We start from the raw sequence: 20,046 nt of genomic DNA, 5'->3' as shown, positions 1-20,046 counted from the left end.
TGGACCCCAAACCCTTTCAAATCTTTGTTCAAAAGCACAAAAAGAGCTGAAATGTGTGTATTTCAGGGAGATGAGAAATTGCTTTGAAATGCTCTTTCTTTTTCTTTTTGGATTACAAGTAGTAATAAATTGCTCGGTCAATATTACCTTATCTTGTGTCCCAGTATTGAAGAGTGGTATAACTATGTTCATTTGGTATTTGGGATACTTGCTACAAGTAAACACTTACATCTTTTTAGTACAGTCCTGTATTTGTGCACTCAATATAAGTTGGGGTTTATTGTCAAAGGTGTCTCATCTGGGTTGAAATAATACATAAAAACTGGATTTCTCTTTTTTCATTAAAGTGTGATTTTAAAATGTTAAGAGTGATTAAATGTGCTTTGAAGGAGTATAGAAGAGGGGAACGTTCTGAAGATTGTTTCTCTTTGTTTATTTCGCATGTTCTTAATATAACATGCTAGCTACCGAAAGATACAATTTAATCTATTTTGTAGAATGCCTGAAATAGATCCTTAGATAGAAAAATATGTAGGAGAGTTGAAGGTGAACTTTCCATCTTTGCCACCTTGCATATTATTAGTGGTTTACAAAGTAAAACAAGAGGTGGGCGGACGAGCAATGAGCTGGAACCATCTGGCTGGAAAATAAACAGAAACTGGCAGTGGGGTGGCAAATGAACCCTGGGGTGTTGCAAGTTGAAGATGTGATGTGGAAGCTTAGGCTTAAGGTCCATATTGCTACTTCACCAAGACAAGAGGCTGATTAAGGGGCACCTATTCTGATTTTGATTACTGCCATTCAGGTCTGGAGAGACAGAAAGAAAGAGATGGGATGTAACTCTGTATTGGCAATCAATAAACAGCAAGACTGTTGCATCAGGCACAAGGCAATATAGGCTGTTCACTTGCTAGGGAAAAATCTCTGATTTCTTAACAGCCCTTGCATTCCTTATTATTCTCTCTTACTGATGCCAAATGTGCATGTCTCTCTCTCTCTCTCTCTCTCTCTCTCTCTCTCTCTCTCTCTCCTCTCTCTCTCTCTCTCTCTCTCTCTCTCCCTCCATCTCTCTCCCCCTCCCTCTCTTTCTCTCCCTCTCCCTCCCTCCTTCCCCCTCCCTCCCTCCCTCTGTGTGTGTGTGTGTGTGTGTATGTGTGTGTGTGTGTGTACTGTATGAACTTGGTTGAAAAGAGCAATAATATTGCATATGCAGCAACCTCACAGGTCTTGATTGGTCCCTAGAAGTCTGATAATCACATGAACTACATCTATGCAAAATGCTTTGTGGTGGATACAATCAACACAAATTTACGTCCCCCACTTTACCTTCCCCCCCCTCCCGTTGTGGTCTTACCCACAATATCATACCTGCTGTTTTAATTTCTTAGAAAGAATTGTGCCAGCCAGTTGGGAAGATGTGAGAAGTTCAGAATGGAAAGCAGCTTCTAGCTACTAACTCCATCCGTGTCAATCTAGAATGTGGATATCTCAGCTCCCTAGGATTTCAAACTAGAATTTTTTCAGCCCAATATGGCATTATTGGTTATTTGGAATCTTCTGTCTACACAGAATACATAGCATCACTAACAGAGGTGGTATTCAGCAGGTTTGGACTGGTTCTGACACACCGGTAGTGGAAATTTTGAGTAGTTTGGACAACCGGCAAATGCCACCTCTGGCTGGCCCCGCCCTCCCACCCATACCGTTCCCTGTCCTACATTCCCTTGTTTTTTAGCTCAGCCGATTCGCACAGCAGAGCAGATTGCCGCGTCTCAGCTGACCTAAAAAACATCTCATCTCATCAGCGCTGACATTGAGGGTGGTCTTTGAGTGCTGCGCATGCACGCACAGCGCTTTATCATAGAACTGGTAGGAAAAGATTTGGAATCCCACCACTGATCGCTAAGTATAGTTGTTCTGTGAATCCCCAGTAGAACTTGCTTAATTTTGAATTCTGTATATCAGGGTTCCCCAACCTCTTGTCTGTGGATTGGCACCGGTCTGTGACCTGCCACAAACTGGGCTGCACAACCAAGTGAAGCTCCATCCATAGGATGTAGGCAGCGCATGAAACCACACCCCCTCTGGTCCACAGAAAAACCTCTTTCCACAGAACCAGTCCCTGATGCCCAAAAGGTTGGGGGATGCTGCTTTATATGTTGCATTCTCATATTTAAAAGCCAGGTTTCTCTTCTTGCTAAATATTACAAAGTTCTCTAGTTATGGCTGTATTCAAGGTTGACTCTTTAAAAAAACACCAAAAAACCCTTTCTTCTTTGTCTTGTTAATGCTTAATTTCATCTTTGGTCAATGTGCAGCCTATACTACTCTCATACAAACATAATCACCATAAAGCCTTCTGCTTCTAACCCATTCCCACCTTTTCCTGGAGAAAATTGAATATTGCGATAATTAGAAAGATTTGTGCTGCAATGAATCTGGCAGAGCTCAGCTTGATTGCCTTTGCTGAGGATGGCCTACAATTATGTAGGCTGTATCTGCTGCCAGAAAGGCCATTCCTTCGATTTGCCTTTATTCAAATCATTTCCCAGCTTAGGAATCCAATGTCAAAGATTCATGGCCATTTCATTAAGAGACTCCTGTTCACTGCCACAAAGCGGAACGGAAAGGTGTGTAATTTAAAAGTTAATGGACAAATCCCTTCTTCCAAGGATTCCCCTGTGAAGGATACTTATAAGCTGTTATCAGACCCTACTCTGTCCCACTGGAGAACCCTTAGCTTTTTTTATCAAATAATTCTCCCTTCGGGCTGCAGAACCTGCTAATGAAGGTGCAGGGAGGGTGTCCCAAAGCTTCTGATCCAGAGGCAGAGCTTTAGTAATAGAAAATGGTTATGTTGACTGAATTTTTCTTTTCTTGACCTTAGATTCTCAAAGAACCTCATCAAGTTCTTGCAGAACTCTAGAATTCTTCACAACAAATATTGGTAAACTCTCTATTAAGGAAAAAGAGTTAGGGTTAGGGTTAGCATTAGGGTTAGGGTATTAAGTATTTTGGATCTTCCTGTCCAAAACTCAGAACTATAAAGGATGTTTTATTCCTGGACTTTTTCAATAATTGCATATTTTCAGCAATGCATGTACTTGAGTTAAGGAGATGCCGACAAGATGCAGCAAGATGCTTTGGGGTCATTAGTGTTGCCTTGTTATTCTAGATTCACCTGGCTACTGTGCAAACCCAGAAAAATATATGGCTTTTAAAGAAAGTGCTAAAAAGTGTGGTGTGCATGCCCACAATTCTTTAAGTTTGATTTCAAAGTGAAAAGTGTTGCATATCCATAGAAAAAGAATAATATAATGATAACACTTGGGCTACCTAAATGGGCTTTATAAAGTTGTTAAGAGGGCAAACCAAGATAATTTTTGCCTTTCTCTGTATTATGGGACTGTTGTCACAAAGATTCAAGATCATAAATAGATTATTTTATAAGACTTTTCGCCATAGATTTTATTTGCTATATAAGAGACATAAAAATTGTAGTTCTTTCCCATATAATTTTTAAAAGGTATCCCGGAGTTTTAAAATTTTCAAACAAAAGGAGGCTCTACAGTTTGACTTCCTCCATTTATACTGGATTATTGATTTTGAATCATGCTAATGTGTGTAGTTCAAAGTAGTTCTGAAATAATAAATAGAGAGGTTTGGCAGCAACTTGCGATTTCTACTCCTGCATTAACCCATGACTATCCAGGTCTATTGACAACATTGGACATCTGCCACAGCTGTTATTGTTGCCTTTATTGGCAGTAGGCCCTCAATCAGCTGTGATTTGATTTGAAAGGAAGATTCAGAGAGCGCATGGCTCAATTTTGAGTTTGTGACTGAGACTGAAATTCAGTGACTTGATTTCCTTCCAGCTGATTCAAGATTGAAGATTGGACTTGATCCACTCACAGGCTGTAATAGAGAAGTTTGAAGACATTTGAAATTACATTATTTTGGGATAGACCTCATCCCTTGATGACATTTAACTGGGCCATGTTTTAGCCAAATAAATGCAAGGGCTTTATTTTAGCACAATTTTTGAAACATTAGAGCGGAGAGAATAAAGTTGGGGAAAGGACAACCCAACAAGCCCCCAGACTGTCTAAAATCTAGCAAAGGACTTATGAACTCAGGATAGTATCATACTGAAAATTAAAAATCCAAACTTTCCTAACTCTTTTTTAAAACAAATTAAGCTCTTCCCTTTTCAGAGCAGCACTGTGGCCTAGAGGTGAAGACCCACCCCCGCCCCACGCAGAGGGTTGAGAGTTCAATCCTAAACAGCAGCAGACGTTTCTCTATCAGGGCACAAAAAGAATATATCTGCTGCAAACTCCACGTAGGTGTCAGGAAGGGCATCCGGCCAGTGAATGCTCAGCTCCATTCAGTCACTCCAACTCCAACTCTGCAAAGGATTACAGGATTGCAAAAAAGTTCATCCCTTTTCACTTGCTTTTCTGGGACTCCATTGGTTGCAACTAGTCTTCCTGGGAAGTCACCCTCCATGCTGGGTTCAGTGAGGAGCCGGGGCTATTGGGCAGGACACAGAACCTGAACTTGGTTTCTTTGGGGCAGGGCATGAAAGAAGGAACACAGACTTGTGGGCTGTGCTTTGCTGCCTCTAATTGAGTGCCAGAAGTGCTGGTGCAGTTTGGCAAGATTGCTCCCCTCCTTCAGGCTCCTGCAAAGTTTTGGCTTGCTGACAATAGCTGTATTCGTGAATTGGCAGAGGCAGTGGAAGGAGGTAGGCGAAGGGAAATACAATGCCACCGAGCTAGGCAGACTGGCACAGAGTAAGTATCAATTATACCCCTTGAAAGCACTAAATGTTTTCAATGTTTGGTCTAACATTTGCCAATATAAACTTGGCACATGTTCACTCTTAATGTGCAAAGACCACAATGTACCCCCATCTTGCAGAATGGAAGAGAAAGGGCAAACATTTGAGCCAAGAAAGGGTGCTACTGAACCTCGAGAATGCTAAAATCAGGCTTGAAATCCCAGTTTTCTTGGCAAGACCATTGTAGAATTACAATACTCCACTAGCACAGAAGAGAACAAAATGGACCCTTCTGGCTGAACACAATAGAGAAGTTGAAAACTGAGGAAGCGAATAAAGTCCAAAATGATGCTAGCCTTGACATTCTGAAAATGCTCAGCTAATCAGAGAATTTAAATATCTCGTAGGCTAGGTACTCATGCCAAAATCATATGACCCATCACTTAACTTTCCTCCGTGACCCGTCAAAACCGCGGAGGACAAAATCGCGCTCGACGAAAGCGCGCATTTGACGTCATCACAGCGCAACGAAAAAAATTAAAAATTGAAATAAAAATAAAATTAAAGCAAGCCGATTCACATAAAGGTAAGGGTTAGGTTTAGGGTTAGGGTTAGGTTAAGGGTTAGCGTTAGGTTTAGCGTTAGGTTAAGGGTTACGTTTAGGGTTAGATTTAGGGTTAGGTTAAGGGTTAGGTTTAGGGTTAGGTTTGGGGGGGTTAGGGTAAGGTTTTTGCTTTATTTTTACATTTTTCGATCACAGCATGATGTTTTCGTCGCGCTGTGATGACGTCAAATGCGCGCTTTCGTCGAGCGCGATTTTGTCCTCCGCGATTTTGTGGTGGAACCACTTTCCTCATCATACACATGCTACTTCCATATCTAGAATTGAAGTTGCAACAGTATATGTTGTCTGCTAGAATCTCCGAAGCTTGAGAAGGTCCATAAAATCTTCGAAGTGCTTTGAAGCATCCAATTCAATGTATTGGTTTGGAACACTTCAATTTGCATCAACGGGGAATTTGATCAAAGCTCTGCTTACTGGACTCACCCATTCAGAACTTCATAACAGCCTTGATAGAGAGCATCTAGCAAAACTCCTTCTGGATAATTCTCTTTCATTTCACTTAAGCCCATGTAGAAAAATAAAACATAATACCTGAATTGATGTTTTGACCTGAGTGTGGTATATTTACAATACAATACAATAGCTGAGTTGGAAGGGACCTTGGAGGTCTTCTAATCCAACCTCCTGGCTAGGCAGGAAACCCTATACCGTTTCAGACAAATGGCTATCCAACATCTTCTTAAAGACTTCCAGTGTTGGGGCATTCACAACTTCTGGAGGCAAGCTGTTCCACTGATTAATTGTTGTAACTGTCAGGAAATTTCTCCTCAGTTCTAAGTTGCTTCTCTCCTTGATTAGTTTCCACCCATTGCTTCTTGTTCTACACTCAGGTGCTCTGGAGAATAGTTTGACTCCCTCTTCTTTGTGGCAACCCTTGAGATATTGGAACACTGCTATCATGTCTCCCCTAGTCCTCCTTTCTATTAAACTAGACATACCCAGTTCCTGCAACCGTTCTTCATATGTTTTAGTCTCCAGTCCCCTAATCATCTTTGTTGTTCTTCTCTGCACTCTTTCTAGAGTCTCCATATCTTTTTTACATCGTGGCGACCAAAACTGAATGCAGGATTCCAAGTGTGGCCTTACCAAGGCATTATAAAGTGGTATTAACACTTCACGTGATCTTGATTCTATCCCTCTGTTTATGCAGCCTAGAACTGTGTTGGCTTTTTTGGCAGCTGCTGCACACAGCTGGCTCATATTTAAATGGTTGTCCACTAGGACTCCAAGATCCCTTTCACAGTTACTACTATTGAGAAAGGTACCACCTATACTGTACCTGTGCATTTCATTTTTCTTGCCTAAATATAGAACCTTACTATTTATTTGTTTGTTTGTTTGTCAAACATGTACAAGGTATAAGCATGAACATAAACATGAACAAAGGAAGTATATGCCAATAAATGAAGACTGTAAGACAGGGATGGTAGGCACGCTGGTGCGCTTATGCATGCCCTCTTTAAGGACCTCTTAAGAATGTGGTGAGGTCCACAGTAGACAGTTCAAGGTTGAAGCTTGAGGGTTTGAGGATGTAATAACGGAGTCAAGTAGAGCATTCCAGACATTGACCACTCTATTTTTTGCAATCAAGTTTGGAGCAGTTTACCTTGTTTGCCCATGTATTATTGTGGTTGAAACTGAAGTAGTCGTTTACAGGTAGAACATTGTAGCAGACAATTTTGGGTACTATGCTTAGGTTTGACTGCAGACGGTGCAGTTCCAGATTGTCCAAGCCCAAAATTTTGAGCCTGGTGGCATAAGGGATTCTATTGTGAGCAGAGGAGTGGAGTACTCTTCTCATGAAATATCTCTCAATGCGCTCAATTGTATTAATGTCTGATATACAGTGTGGGTTCCAGGCGGACAAGCTGTATTCGAGAACTGGTCCAGCAAAGATTTTGTATGCCCTACTTAACATTTCAATATGTTCTCCTTCAGCTTTTAGAAAAGTATGATAGAAAAGATACTAACTGGTTATTGGAACTGCAGAAGGGGGAAGTGGTGAATCAAATATTTTGCATTTGAAAAAAAATTCTAGTCTACTTGGTCTTATCCATTTTCTTCAAAGGTCAGACTAATCATGAAGTAAGATATCCTTGACGGAACATCTGTCTTCTTTCATTCTCTTTTTCGTTGCTTAAACTAAGCAACTAAGATGTGGGGAAAACTATAAAGTTTTCCCAGATACAGATGTGGGGAAAACTATAAAGTCCTTTCCATTCCCCATTTTTTTCTGCAACCAATAGCAACTCTACATGCATTTAAATCAGAGAAGTTAACAGGAAGAAATGCTAATCCCATTCCTACCTCTTTATGGATGCCATAAAGGCCACTTTCTTTTGCATCCTTCCACTGCTTTAAGCAATCAAACTAACTTTGGATATTAAATCAGAGATTTCCCATATATTGTCTAATTTGGTATTTGAGTCTTACATTAACTCTATGCCCTTTCAGTACTGCTTCTCCTGAAAGTTTCAAAGCATCTAAAAATTTTTTTTTGTTTGCATTGAACTTTCTAATTTAGTCTGAATACTAAATTTCCTCTGGGAAAATGCAAGAAGCCATTCCTCATTATTTCATCAAAATAATAACGCTAGCATGAAAATATTCAGGAATATGTTGCTGTATAATAGACGCAGTGGTCCTTCACCTGTTTTGCTGAACATTTGTTCAGAAGCAGATGAAAAAGAATGAAAATTCTAAAAGGCAATGTCAAAAGGCTAGAAAATAAAGCAGCTGTGATTTTGCATATATTTGCCAAATTGATCCAAGGACAACAACTCTAAATTCCAGATACTTTTTAAAAAGTAGACATTAAGTATATTTTCCGCCCATTTTATCAACCTAATTCCAGCTGAAACCTGTCTCAGAGATCTGTGTATGTGGCACGCTTGTGTGCAAATATATTTTGTTTGTTTGTTTGTTTGTTTGTTTGTTTGTGTGTGTGTGTGTGTGTGTGTGTGTGTGTGTAGATATTCCCTCCAAAAGAAAGGTCAGGGCTAGGACAAAAAAGGGTAAATGTATATTAAGTGAATTTCTAATTACTATTTTACCTTTTTAATTGCCTATGAAGGAAAAGATGACATTTATAAAAAATAAATGATTCCTATCTGCCTGTATCAATCATTTTCTGTCATATCCCCAGTCCTTTGCCCCATGCAGATAAGGATAAGTGCACACAAGCATGCATGCACACATTCACACATAGTTTCCAGGAGAAATACCTGAAATGATGTATTTTTTTAAAAAATAGTATGGAGAGGAAAGGATGGTTGTACTGAGAAGAGGAGAGGGGAGGGGGAGAGGCCATGTAATGTAAAGGAAAAGAAATTCCTGTGTGCATCTTGCATTGTTGCAACCAAGGGCTAAAAATCCTGTACAGAAATTTCTCCTCCCAAGCAGTGACTGATTTTCAAAGGCATCCCTGCTTTTCAGCAAGCTTCTTACATCTCGTCCGATTTACTTGTTCCTTCTATTTTAGTGAATATATTGTCAATGCAAAAGTAATTATTTGGAGGGAGAAAAACACCGCACCTTGTCTTCTGGTTGGATAAGTGTTGAATCAGGTACAGATAATCCTGGACTTAAATTTGAGCCCCAAATTTATCTTGTCAAGTGAGACATTTGCTAAGTGACTTTTGCCGCTTCTTTTAGACCTTTCTTGCCACAGTCATTAAGTGAATCATTGCAGCTGTTAAGTTAGTAGCATGGTTATTAAGTGAATCTGGCTTCCCCATTAACGATGTTGGTCAGAAGGTTGCAAAAGGTGATGATATAAACCCGGGACACTGAGACCATCATAAATATGAACCAGTTGCCAAGCAGCTTAATTTTGATCATGTGACTGTGGAGATGCTGCAATGGTTGTAAGAGCTATTATCAATTAGAATAATGCTATTATTAAATAAGCTGTCTCGGGGAAGGGATTCATCCCTGGATCATCCCTGGATCCAAGTTGCTCCTCAAACTCGCAATCTGTCCCCAAACGCTGTCTTTCAAAAATGGCAAATATATTTTTAACTGTACATTTTCGTTTTTAATGATGGGGGGTTTTTTTTGGTCACCTGCCTAACGTCACTTTTCTGTGAGATATGTGGCTATGTATATGGGACAGATAAACAAACATTGTAATGGCAACTCCCAAATTTCTCAATCAGGATATTCATAATCAGCCACGCGAAGCTGATAAGGTTGTAGGTTCAAGGCACCTGGAGGAGCTACAGTATGTTGGAAAAGACTATCCTGAAGGGAAAATAATCAAAGATGAGAGGTTATGATTACCACATTCAGTGCTGGTCTGACATGACTTTATTTGAAGTCTATGGCAAAACGAATCAATATCAGGAAGCAATAGCAATAGCACTTAGACTTATATACCGCTCCATGTGGCTTTACAGCACTTTTAAATGTCAGCATATTGCCCCCAACAATTTGGGTCCACATGTTACTGACCTCGGAAGGATGGAAGACTGAATCAACCTTGAGCTGTTCAGGACCGAACTCCTGGCTGTGGGCAGAGTTTCCCTGCAATACTGCATTCTAACGACTGCACCACCAGGAAGATGTCATGTACCGAATAAACTGGTGTCATTTTATGTTCATTGATGTCCATTAAAATGAAAACGGCCATTCTATCAAACAAGGCTTGACCCACAGGCTGGGTAGAATTCAGATAACCCCCCCACTCTGATTTGTAGTTTTGTGTTAGCTTTTATCTCTTTTTGATATGGAAATAGCACTTTGAGAGAGAGTCATTGTGACAACTGTGCATTTGCACATTTACAGCAGCTTCTCAAATTAATTCTAAAGACTGTCATCTTTATGACCATTTGAGCAAGAAATAAGAAGCAGAAAGGGAATATTTCCAGCCACAAGTTCCTAAGAGGTGGTTTGCAGAATTAGAATGTGTAAAAAGATTAAGTTGATTTTTAAAGGGAGCATATTTAAGCCATTAAGAAGAAGAAATGACAGAGCCAGCCTTCTGACTAAAGCCACACTTTAAGGCATGGATGTCCAGCCTTGACAACTTTATGGCTGCCTGGGGAATTCTGGGAGTTGAAGTCCACAAGACTTAAAGTCTCCCCGCTTTCAGGAGACAGACACAAGCCTTCCTTTTTCTCTCCATCTTTCATAGTTTCTAATTTGCAAAGCCAAGTTGTCTTTGAAAAGACCACTACTTATCCTCAAGCAAGACATATCTTGCTTACTGGCATAAATTGCAAGGTCATTCCTTGCCTATTGTATTTTATATCCTCTCTAGAAAAATGACAGACTGGCAAGCATCTGCAATCTATTTCCCTTTGCCAAAATGTGACAAGAAAGGTCCATTGCAAGGATTGATGGCAAAGAGCTAGCTTGAATTATAGCTTGTTGCACATGGAAAGTGGCGCTGGATCTTCGTAAACCATCCCTTCCTGTTGCCCGCACAAAAGGCAAACAGAAGAAGAGAAAATAAGAGAACCAGCCATTTGTTTAAGAGCTTTTGCTGAAACAAAATATTGTGTATAAATGAAACATTTAAAGATATCTTACTTGAATCATAGAAATTATTGTCAAACAAGGATACTTTAAATAAAGGACGGAGGCAGAACAAAATCTCAGCAAACTTCCCATTTTTGTTCATTATTATGGGAAAGGGGGATATCTAAAACCTTAGATTTTCTTTAAAATCAAGGCGGGGAAATCACTTGATATATGTTAATATATAATGTTAACCTTTAAAATTAGGAACATAAGCACATACTGTATATACAAAAGCAATTCCAGAACAAAAAACATAGCAATACTAGCTAAAGCTAAAGTTTCCCCTCACATATATGTGCTAATCGTTTGTGACTCTAGGGGGCAATGCTCATTTCCATTTCAAAGCTGAACAGCTAGCGCTGTCCGAAAATGTCTCCATGGTCATGTGGCCAGCATGACTAGACGTCAAAGGCGCATGGAACGCTGTTACCTTCCCACCAAAGGTGGTTCCTATTTTTCTACTTGGTTTCGAACTGCTAGGTTGCCAGAATCTGGGACAAGTAACAGGAGCTTACTCCGTTACACAGTGCTAGGAATTTGAACCGCCAAACTGTCAACCTTTCTGATTGACAAGCTCAGCGTCTTTGGCACTGATCCACCGCATTCCTATAGCAATGCTAGTAATCATCTAAAAAGAAAACAGTAACAGGTATCAAAAACTCTATCAAGACCAGGGGTTAATGTAACTGAATTCCTTAGATCTCAGAAGAGTTTACATACACACCCCTTTATTTAAGACTCTGTTTATATTCCTCCTTTTGTTCTTCACTGATGCTTCTTTTTCATGGGACATCTCCAAATGCATTAGTTTTGATCAAGATTAGTTTTGATCTTTTTCTAAGTCCAAAAGATTCGCCCTCCCTTCTCTTACCCTCCCTTCTCTTTTCCACTATCGTATAGACTGGCATAAATAAAGAACAAGCAAATTGAGAATAAGAGAAGATTGGGGCAAGGATAAATTCAAGGAAGAGGATTCCCTGAAATCTGGAATCCATAGTGTCAGCTGCTTTCCTTTCATTCTGACTCAAGTAGATTCCAGATATCAGATTACCAAGGCAGGATTATCCCTCATTCTCCACTTTCAGCCGGATATATCTTCTCATCAATAGCTCAGCGTTTATTGAAGGCCAATGAGTATTACAAGCAAACCAACCATGGCATTTTGCCTAGAAAGGATGATGTGAACAATGAGCTAACTCCAGTATCCTAAAAGCAGCTATAAGTTGACAAGATAAAATAAAATTTTATCTTATTTTTATTTATTTATATTCTATGTTTACAAATAACTCAAAGCTGTGAAACATATCTAACTTCCACCTTCCTCTTCTCATTTTCCCTACAACAATAACACTGTGAGGTGAGTTGGGCTAGGAGAGGGTCACTAGAAGATGGTCAAGGTCACCCAACTGGCTTTCATGGTTAAGCTGGGACTAGAACTCACAGTTTCCTGATTTTTAGCCTGGTACCTTAATCACTAGACAAAACCAGCTCTTTTTACATTCTCTTTTTATTCCATGTATAATTGTCAACTGGATTAGCTGTTGAAGCATAATCACTAACTCCATTGCCTATAAATAGTGCTGGCCAAACCACCTAGGATGTATCAAGTTACTGAATAAAGCAAAGTAAAATAAGAACAACAACATGTTAACATGTTGAATATAGAGAACCAGTTTCACATCCATGCTCAGCCAAGGAAGTTTATGAGATGACTTTGGACCAATCATTTGGTTTTAACCCAAGCTGCTCACACTTTTTCCATTGTGGGAATAATTAGAGGAGTAGTTTGTATGCCTCTTTGAGATCCTAGTCAGTGTTAATTCTGGGTGACTAGTCCCTTCAGTTTTCTTGACAATAATAGTGGTTTGCTAGTATCTTGTTTTCTATGGCTGGGAAAGACTGACTGGCCCAATGTTTACCCATCTGGTTTCATGCCTAAGCAATAGCAATAGCATTTAAACTTATATACCCCCCACCCCAATGCTTTACAGCCCTCTCTAACCGGTTTACAGAGTCAACCTATTGCCCCCAACAATCTGGATCCTCATTTTACTGACCTCAGAAAGCTGGAAGGTTGAGTCCACCTTGAGCCTATCAGGATTGAACTCCTTGCAATGGGCAGAGTCAGCCTGCAGTACTGCATTCTAACCACTGCACCACCATGGCTCTTCTAAGCAGGGGTCCTCAACTCCTGGGCTGCAGCCCACTAACAGGCCGCATCTTATTCAGAACCGGGTTGTGTGAATGGCAGGATGGCATGCACGTGTGTGTGCAGCTGGAGTGGCTGGCTGGCACATGCAAGAGCATTTGCACTCAGTGTGCACAAATTGAGCTGTGCATGCACATGCATGTGCACCGGCCCACCATTTGTGCAAGTTGAAGTGCGTGCAAGTCATTACTCATATGGACCGATTCCCCTGTCCCCCCTCCCAGCCAGGCTGCCAAGCTACAAAGGTTGGGGACCACTGCTCTTAGGCACTAAGGCAAAACTTGAATTCATGGTTTCCTAATTTCTATCCTCGTGCCTTAACTGCTACATCATACTGGCTCTCTACTGGGATATAAACCTAACACATCAAAAATAGAGAGGCAACACTTTAGTAAAAGACAGTGTACCATTCATTTTCTCACCTTGTTCTCGTTCTATTTCTATAATAAATCTTGGATCCAACAGAACAGAAGCATATTTCTATCCTCGCATATTTCAGGTTTTTAGTGGGAGTGAACTGATTGGGGGGAGCGGGGAAATGGCTTCAGGGGTTATGAGCAAATATAGTCCATTACCTTGTTCAGTAAGGACTCTGGAATCATTCATTTCTGTCATAGTGGATGTTTTTAGTGGTGTCCCAGGTGACAAAGAAGAGGATTCCATGTAATTTGATGCCAATAGGCAATACTGTTTCCAGTTAATGATTGTGCATTTATGGACAGAGGACTACAACTAGTTACAACTGCTGGATGTGTAGAATGCCCATGTTAAGAATACATCTTCTCTTCTGGTGCTCTAAGATCTTCCTCCTTTTCTTAACATTTCCTCTGAAATCAAATATGTCTTCTTTGGGGCTAGGTTCCCACAGTGTAAAAGGTATTTGCCTATAAAAAAGGAGAGGATTTAGCACTCATAAAATTAATACTGAAGTGCAAACATCAGACTTTGCCACAAGCAGAGCCATGCTGCTTAGATCAAAACTGTCTCTTCTGACATCCTGCTTTGCACAGTGGCCAACGAGACACTCCTGGGAAGGCTACGAGCAGGATTAAAACTAATAGCCCTCTCCCACTGTTTTCCTGAACATGTTGCCTCTGGCCCTGTAGAAATCAGTATTCCGTCTGATACATCAGACATTCCAAGTAAGCTGTGGTAAGAAAAAGCTTGTTGTGAAATTTCTGTTTTTAGACTTGCATTGCCAAATAGTGGCTTCTCTCTCTAGTTTTTCTCAAAACTTCTGAAGGTAGAATTTGAAGAGGAACTTAGACTCCAAAACCAGAGGGTAGGGCAACAGCTTTGGATTGAAGATCTCAGCCCTTCAAGGTAGACCAGACTAGGAAACCAAGATCATGCCTATGGTATTCCTTATTAAATGTTATAAAAATAATATTATTTTATTACCGTGTTTCCCTGAAAATAAGACAGAGTCTTACTTGGCCTTATTTTCAGGGAGCTCTTATTATTTTTGAGGTGCAGGACGCGAGAGCGTGGTCACCTCATGGCTGTTGCTGTGTTGCAATATTTTCAGGGAGGGCTTATTTTCAAGGGAGGGCTTATTTTAGTGCATGCACTCAAAAACCCAATTGGGCTTATTATCTGGGGAGGTCTTATTTTTAGGGAAACAAGATATTATTAATGTAACAGTGTCTTGCAAGGCTGGTGTGTGTCTCCACCCCCCTTATCTTTCTGAGAATTAGGGAGAATCTTGTTTTCTCGGGTTATACTGTATGTCTGCCAGGTTCAGCTCTTTTACTTGATGGTTAACTCAGGATGGGTCTTCCTCCTATCCCTCAAGGTTATTTCTTCTGCCCATTACAGGAGGTTTAGAGGAAAATATGACAAGCACTGTATGAAAAAATTCCACAGTGGATAATCCAAATAAGTCATTGACGGGTATGCTCGAAAAAGTCTTGTTGGGCTGAGGTCTCAGGAAAGGTTCTTCCCAGGGAACAAGGTCTGGGGCTGGTTCAGCCACCTTTAAAATGTTCCTTTGAGGACAATGCTTCGGCTCATGAGTCTCAGAAACGTACACAAAAACTGAACATGTGATAATATTCCAGGAATAGCTTAATCGTATTTTGAAATAGGGGATCGGGAGTGATTGTACATCTGAACGTTGGTTACTTAAAATAGTTGAGTTTATATTTTCAGTCCTGTTGCTTTGGGAGATGCCACCCAGCAGGCACGGGATGAAAAGAAGTAAAGAAGTGGATAGCTGATGATTTCGGCATTCTAGACAGTCATTGACAGATGGAAATCCAACTGGGGACAGAAGGCAGCCTGGATTTGCAGTTCTCGCTTTGGTAATTGTTTCTTGTCTCCTGCACAAAGTCCTTTGATTCCCTTTTTGTTCTGAGCATTTGTATGAATTAGACAGTAGGACCAGACATTTCTGGGAATAAGAATAGCATCTACAGACGCATTAGCCAGCTGTCATAATTACTGTGCCTTTGAATCGTCAGGCTTTAGAAAACGAGTTTTGTATCAGCGTTGGCCAGGAAAATATCCAGACTTGAAAAAAAGAAAGCAGACAGCTTTTACAACTAAAGGTGTTGCTACCTTCCTACACATTGATGTCACATATTCAAAATAGGTACACTGGAAAGTAGCTATAATTGGCGCTGCATATCTCACTCAGCCTAATATCTATGAATAGGCTGGATAACGCATCATATTTTCCAGTAGAATCGAGGGAGGGGCTACGCCTGGGTTTATCACACCCTGATTGGTCCAAAGACTGAGGAAAAATTTCTTTTAACATACTCCTTTCCCTGTTGGCTCTCAGTTCTTCTCAGTCTTTGGTCCAAACAACTGCTTTGGTTCCCTTGAGTTAATTAGTTGAGAGGTTAGTTTAGCATTAACTTTAATTCAATTAATTGGCTTTACCTTTAAATTCTAAATTTGAGTTGCTGCCTTCCAGACACAGGGTCTTCCATCTCACATTGGTCAAGGAGAGCTTCAGAGCCTCGCTCTCACCTCGTGGCATCTGGTGCCTTGTCTGGTCCCCGGGACAGCGGGGGTGACATGCACCATCAAGCAGCTCCGTGGGAAGGGCTGCGAAGACTCTCTAAAAGTGTTGGGGAGGCTTGGCACAGTGGCAGCAACGTCCCAACAAGCCACGCCTGATAAGAAGCTGTGCTATGGCTAAAAACACAAGCCGCGGCCATTTGAAGTGTGCCGCGGCTTAAAGAAGCAAGCTGTGGTCATTTGAGGAGAGTCTCAATCCTCAGGCAGCCATTTTAGGCACACACATGGAGGTGGCCATTTTGGGAACTCCTTTTCAACCCGGCAGCCTTACATTGTTCAGAGCAATCATAGCAGCCGAGTGACTACCGCAGGCCACGGCACCAGCTGGGGCCCCAGAGCCTCCTTGAGATCTTCCAGGACACGTGACTGAGAATGGCGGAGGATAGATCCACCACATCACAGGCCCTGGGGGAGGCCAGGAAGGAACCAGGGTTGGGGAAGATGCCTAGGCCCAGGAGCAGGGCTACAACTTCTAAGCCCTCAGATCTTAAAGAGCTATGACTAGAGATGAACAAAGGTGCCAGCGGATCCTCGAGAAGAAGATTGCCAGGGCAGAAAAGCAAGCCCAGGCCACCAGGCCTTGATCCCCCACCAGATCCAGATCACCTATTGGGGCAAATTCGCATCACTCTGGTTCGCCTCCCAGGGGCTACAGTCCTTCCTCCCCTTCCATTTCTCCTGCTAGGCCATCCAGACAGTTGAGGCAGGAGATTTCTCCTTCTCCCCCCATATCTCCTAGGAAGGTCAGAGAGGAGGAAGGGGTTCCTTTGGAGGGTTTTTCCCGGGATTATCTTCCCCCTTGCACCTTGGCTCCTCAAGGCCCAATTCTTGCAGGGCAGTCTGAGGATGAACTTGATGAACTGAAGTTATTGCCAGAGAGCATCAAAAGACTTATTTCTTCAGCTATTACAAAGGGGGTGGCCACTGCTCTGTCCCAGAAGGAATAGACACAACCTAGGGATATTAGGACTCTGATACCTCAGCAGGCCAGATGATCATCTTCCAGTGGTCAGAGACAACAGACCACTAGGTCTTCTTCCCCATCTGTGGTTAGTGAGGGGTCGGTGTCAGGGGATGACTCCCGGCCAGACATGGGGTTCTCAGGGGATGAGGACACAGTTCTCCCTGATTCCCCAGCCTTTCCTAATCTTTTTTCTCCTCCTATGTTTAAGCACTCCTACACAAGGCCAGGAAGACCACTAAAATAGGGACATGGGACCCTGCAGTTCCCCAACCAAAAGATCTGAATCTGGCCATGTTTTCCAACATGGCTACCAACAAGGAGGTTCCAGCCCCTCCTTTATTCCTAGAGATGGTCAAGAACCAGTGGGTCTGCCCTTCCACCTTCCTGAACCCTGGGAGCAATGACCATCGCTTCTATAACATGGAGCAGGCCTTCTCCCAGGCCTTACAGGTGCCCACGGTTGACGCCCCTGTAGCCACCCTGGCCAAATCTTCCTCAGTTGTCTCAGGGGATGTGGCCGATAAGTTGAAGCCGGAGGACAAGTGAGCGGAACTTACTTTACGTAAGAACTTCAATGGCTTCGCTTGGGTTATTAAATCTGCTGCAGTGGCCTCCTATTTCAACCGCTGAGCGATCATGTGGCTGCAACAGCTGCAGGACTGTATCCCTATTCAGGACGAACAACTTCATCAAGTTATCATGAAAATCATTGCTGCCACACAATTCTCCACGGATGCCACCCTGGATGCCGCGAAAAATTCATCCCAAGCTCTTTCTACCTCGGTGACCTCCAGGCATTTGCTGTGGCTCCAGAACTGGCAGATGGACAACAAGTCCAAGTGGAACCTGGCCTCTGTCCCATACTCAGGAACCAATCTCTTTGGGGAATCCTTAGACCTGATTCTCATAGAGAATAAGGATAAAAAGAAGGTCTTGCCCACTAACACCAAGAAGCCAGACAATCGTCTGATCTCATACCGCAGACCTTCCTACAAGGCCCCTGAACAGGAGTATCAACAACACAGGTTTTCCCCTATAGATCTGATAGGCAGTCTCAGAGACCTTATTACTAGGATAGGGGTATGTACCAGAGCCAATCCAAGTGGCCCTTTTGTGGAGGGAGGGGGAGCACCCCTTCCATAAAGGGAAATGACTCCAACTCGAGCATTCCCATTGGTCGCCTAGAACTCTTTGTGATCAGTGGGATCTGATAACCTCAGATGCCTGGGTTCGCAGTACGATCAGGAACAGTCTTCACCTGGAATTCCTCTCCATGCCCCCGAAGCTCTTCAGGACCTTCCCACCATCTCGAGATCCAGAATGTTGCTGCCTGATGTCCTTGGCCATTAAACATTTGCTGGACATCCGGCCGGTAGAGCCAGTTCCGGACACAGGTTGGGCCACTACTCCAACCTGTTCACTGTCCCGAAGAGCTTGGGGGGCTGGAGAGCAATTCTGGACCTCAAGCACCTCAACCAATATCTCGTATACAGGTGCTTCAAAATGTCATCCCTCAGGTCTATATTTCAAGGGATAAGATGGGGGGATTACTTGGTGTCCGTGGATCTAATGGAGGCCTACCTCCACATTCCAATCCTGCTGTCCCATCGCAGGTACTTTTACTTCTCCCACAACGGGCACCACTTCCAATACAGGGCCCTCCCCTTCAGGCTAGCCTCAGCACTGCATACGTTCATGAAGGTCTTGGCAGCATTGGTGGCTCACCTACGCTCCACACTGGTGAGACTCCAATGCTACTTGTATGACGTGCTTGTGCAGGCACACTTGCACGCACAGGCAGTTCACGACCTCCAGCTAACCATCCAGACTTTGCAGTCCCTGGGGTTCTCCGTCAACTTCCCCAAAAGTCACCTGTCGCCCACGACAGAAATTCTCCACCTGGGGGTGATGATAGACTCGGTGGCAGGTCTGGTTCAACTGTCCCCAGAGCGGCTTGTCAATCTTCAGTCGCTGCCATGTCAGGTGTGTGCAAGACTGTCAGTTTCCATCCTAACCTTGGCCCACCTGCTGGGCAAGATGCTGTCATGCATGGGGATAGTTCCCTGGGCTCGATTGCATTCCCGAACTCTCCAGTGGGCCCTTATCCCATTCCAGCTGAAACGTATGAGCAACTCCCTGCAGTCCATTCCTCTCTCAACGAGCATTCATCTGTCGTTGAAATGGTGGCTATCTCCAGCTGTACGTCGCGGATCGGAATTCTGGGAGCCGGACCGAGTCACGATTATTATGGATGCGAGCCTGTTCGGATGGGGGCACTGATGGACTCCAAACTGGCACAGGGTTGTTGGACTGTGTCGGACCTGCGCCAAAACATAAACTGGCTGGAGTTGAAGGCAGCCTGCCTGGCCCTCCAACAGTTCAAGGACTTGATATCTGGCCACCATGTACTCCTTTTAACAGACAATGTGGCCACAAAGACCCACATAAATTGACAAGGAAGGACCCACTCCAGGGCCTCTGGCCAGAGGCCCTGAAACTTGGAGTCTGAGCGGAGAGACATTTGGCGTCAGTGGTATTGGAATACATCTCAGGCATGGCCAACCATCAGGCCGATTGGCTAAGTTGCATTACAATAGACAATGGGGAGTAGCAATTTCAGCCCAAACAATTTCAAAAGATTTGTCATCACTTCGGCACACCATTAGTGGACTTGTTTGCAACCCCGGTAAATGCACAATTTCTGTGATTCTTCTCCCGATTCCGTAATATTTTAATACTCAATGGAGAAGGAATCATGTCACAGGATTAATTCAATTTTGGATTCACTTATAACTTAGACATGCCTAGGACTTAGGACAGAAAGAAGATGGAATGTGCATATGAATGAGAAAGCTGCTCCCTGCACTTTCTCTACTTCTCTGAGAAAACTACACATAATCTTAGAAAACCAT

At 42.6% G+C, this 20,046-nt stretch overlaps 1 protein-coding gene across 1 annotated transcript in view; it reads left to right on the top strand.

Annotated features, from left to right (window-relative positions):
• Positions 1 to 20,046, top strand: part of SLC8A3 (solute carrier family 8 member A3) — a 222,515-nt gene that overhangs the window by 75,692 nt on the left and 126,777 nt on the right. The gene's annotated exons all lie outside the window — the stretch shown is intronic.

Source organism: Thamnophis sirtalis, unplaced genomic scaffold, assembly GCF_051295495.1.
Source record: "Thamnophis sirtalis isolate CommonGarterSnake01/CBP01778 unplaced genomic scaffold, rThaSir2_p1.2 scaffold_1, whole genome shotgun sequence".
Taxonomy (NCBI): Eukaryota; Metazoa; Chordata; class Lepidosauria; order Squamata; family Natricidae; genus Thamnophis; species Thamnophis sirtalis.
This window is presented reverse-complemented; position numbering and strand designations above follow the sequence as displayed.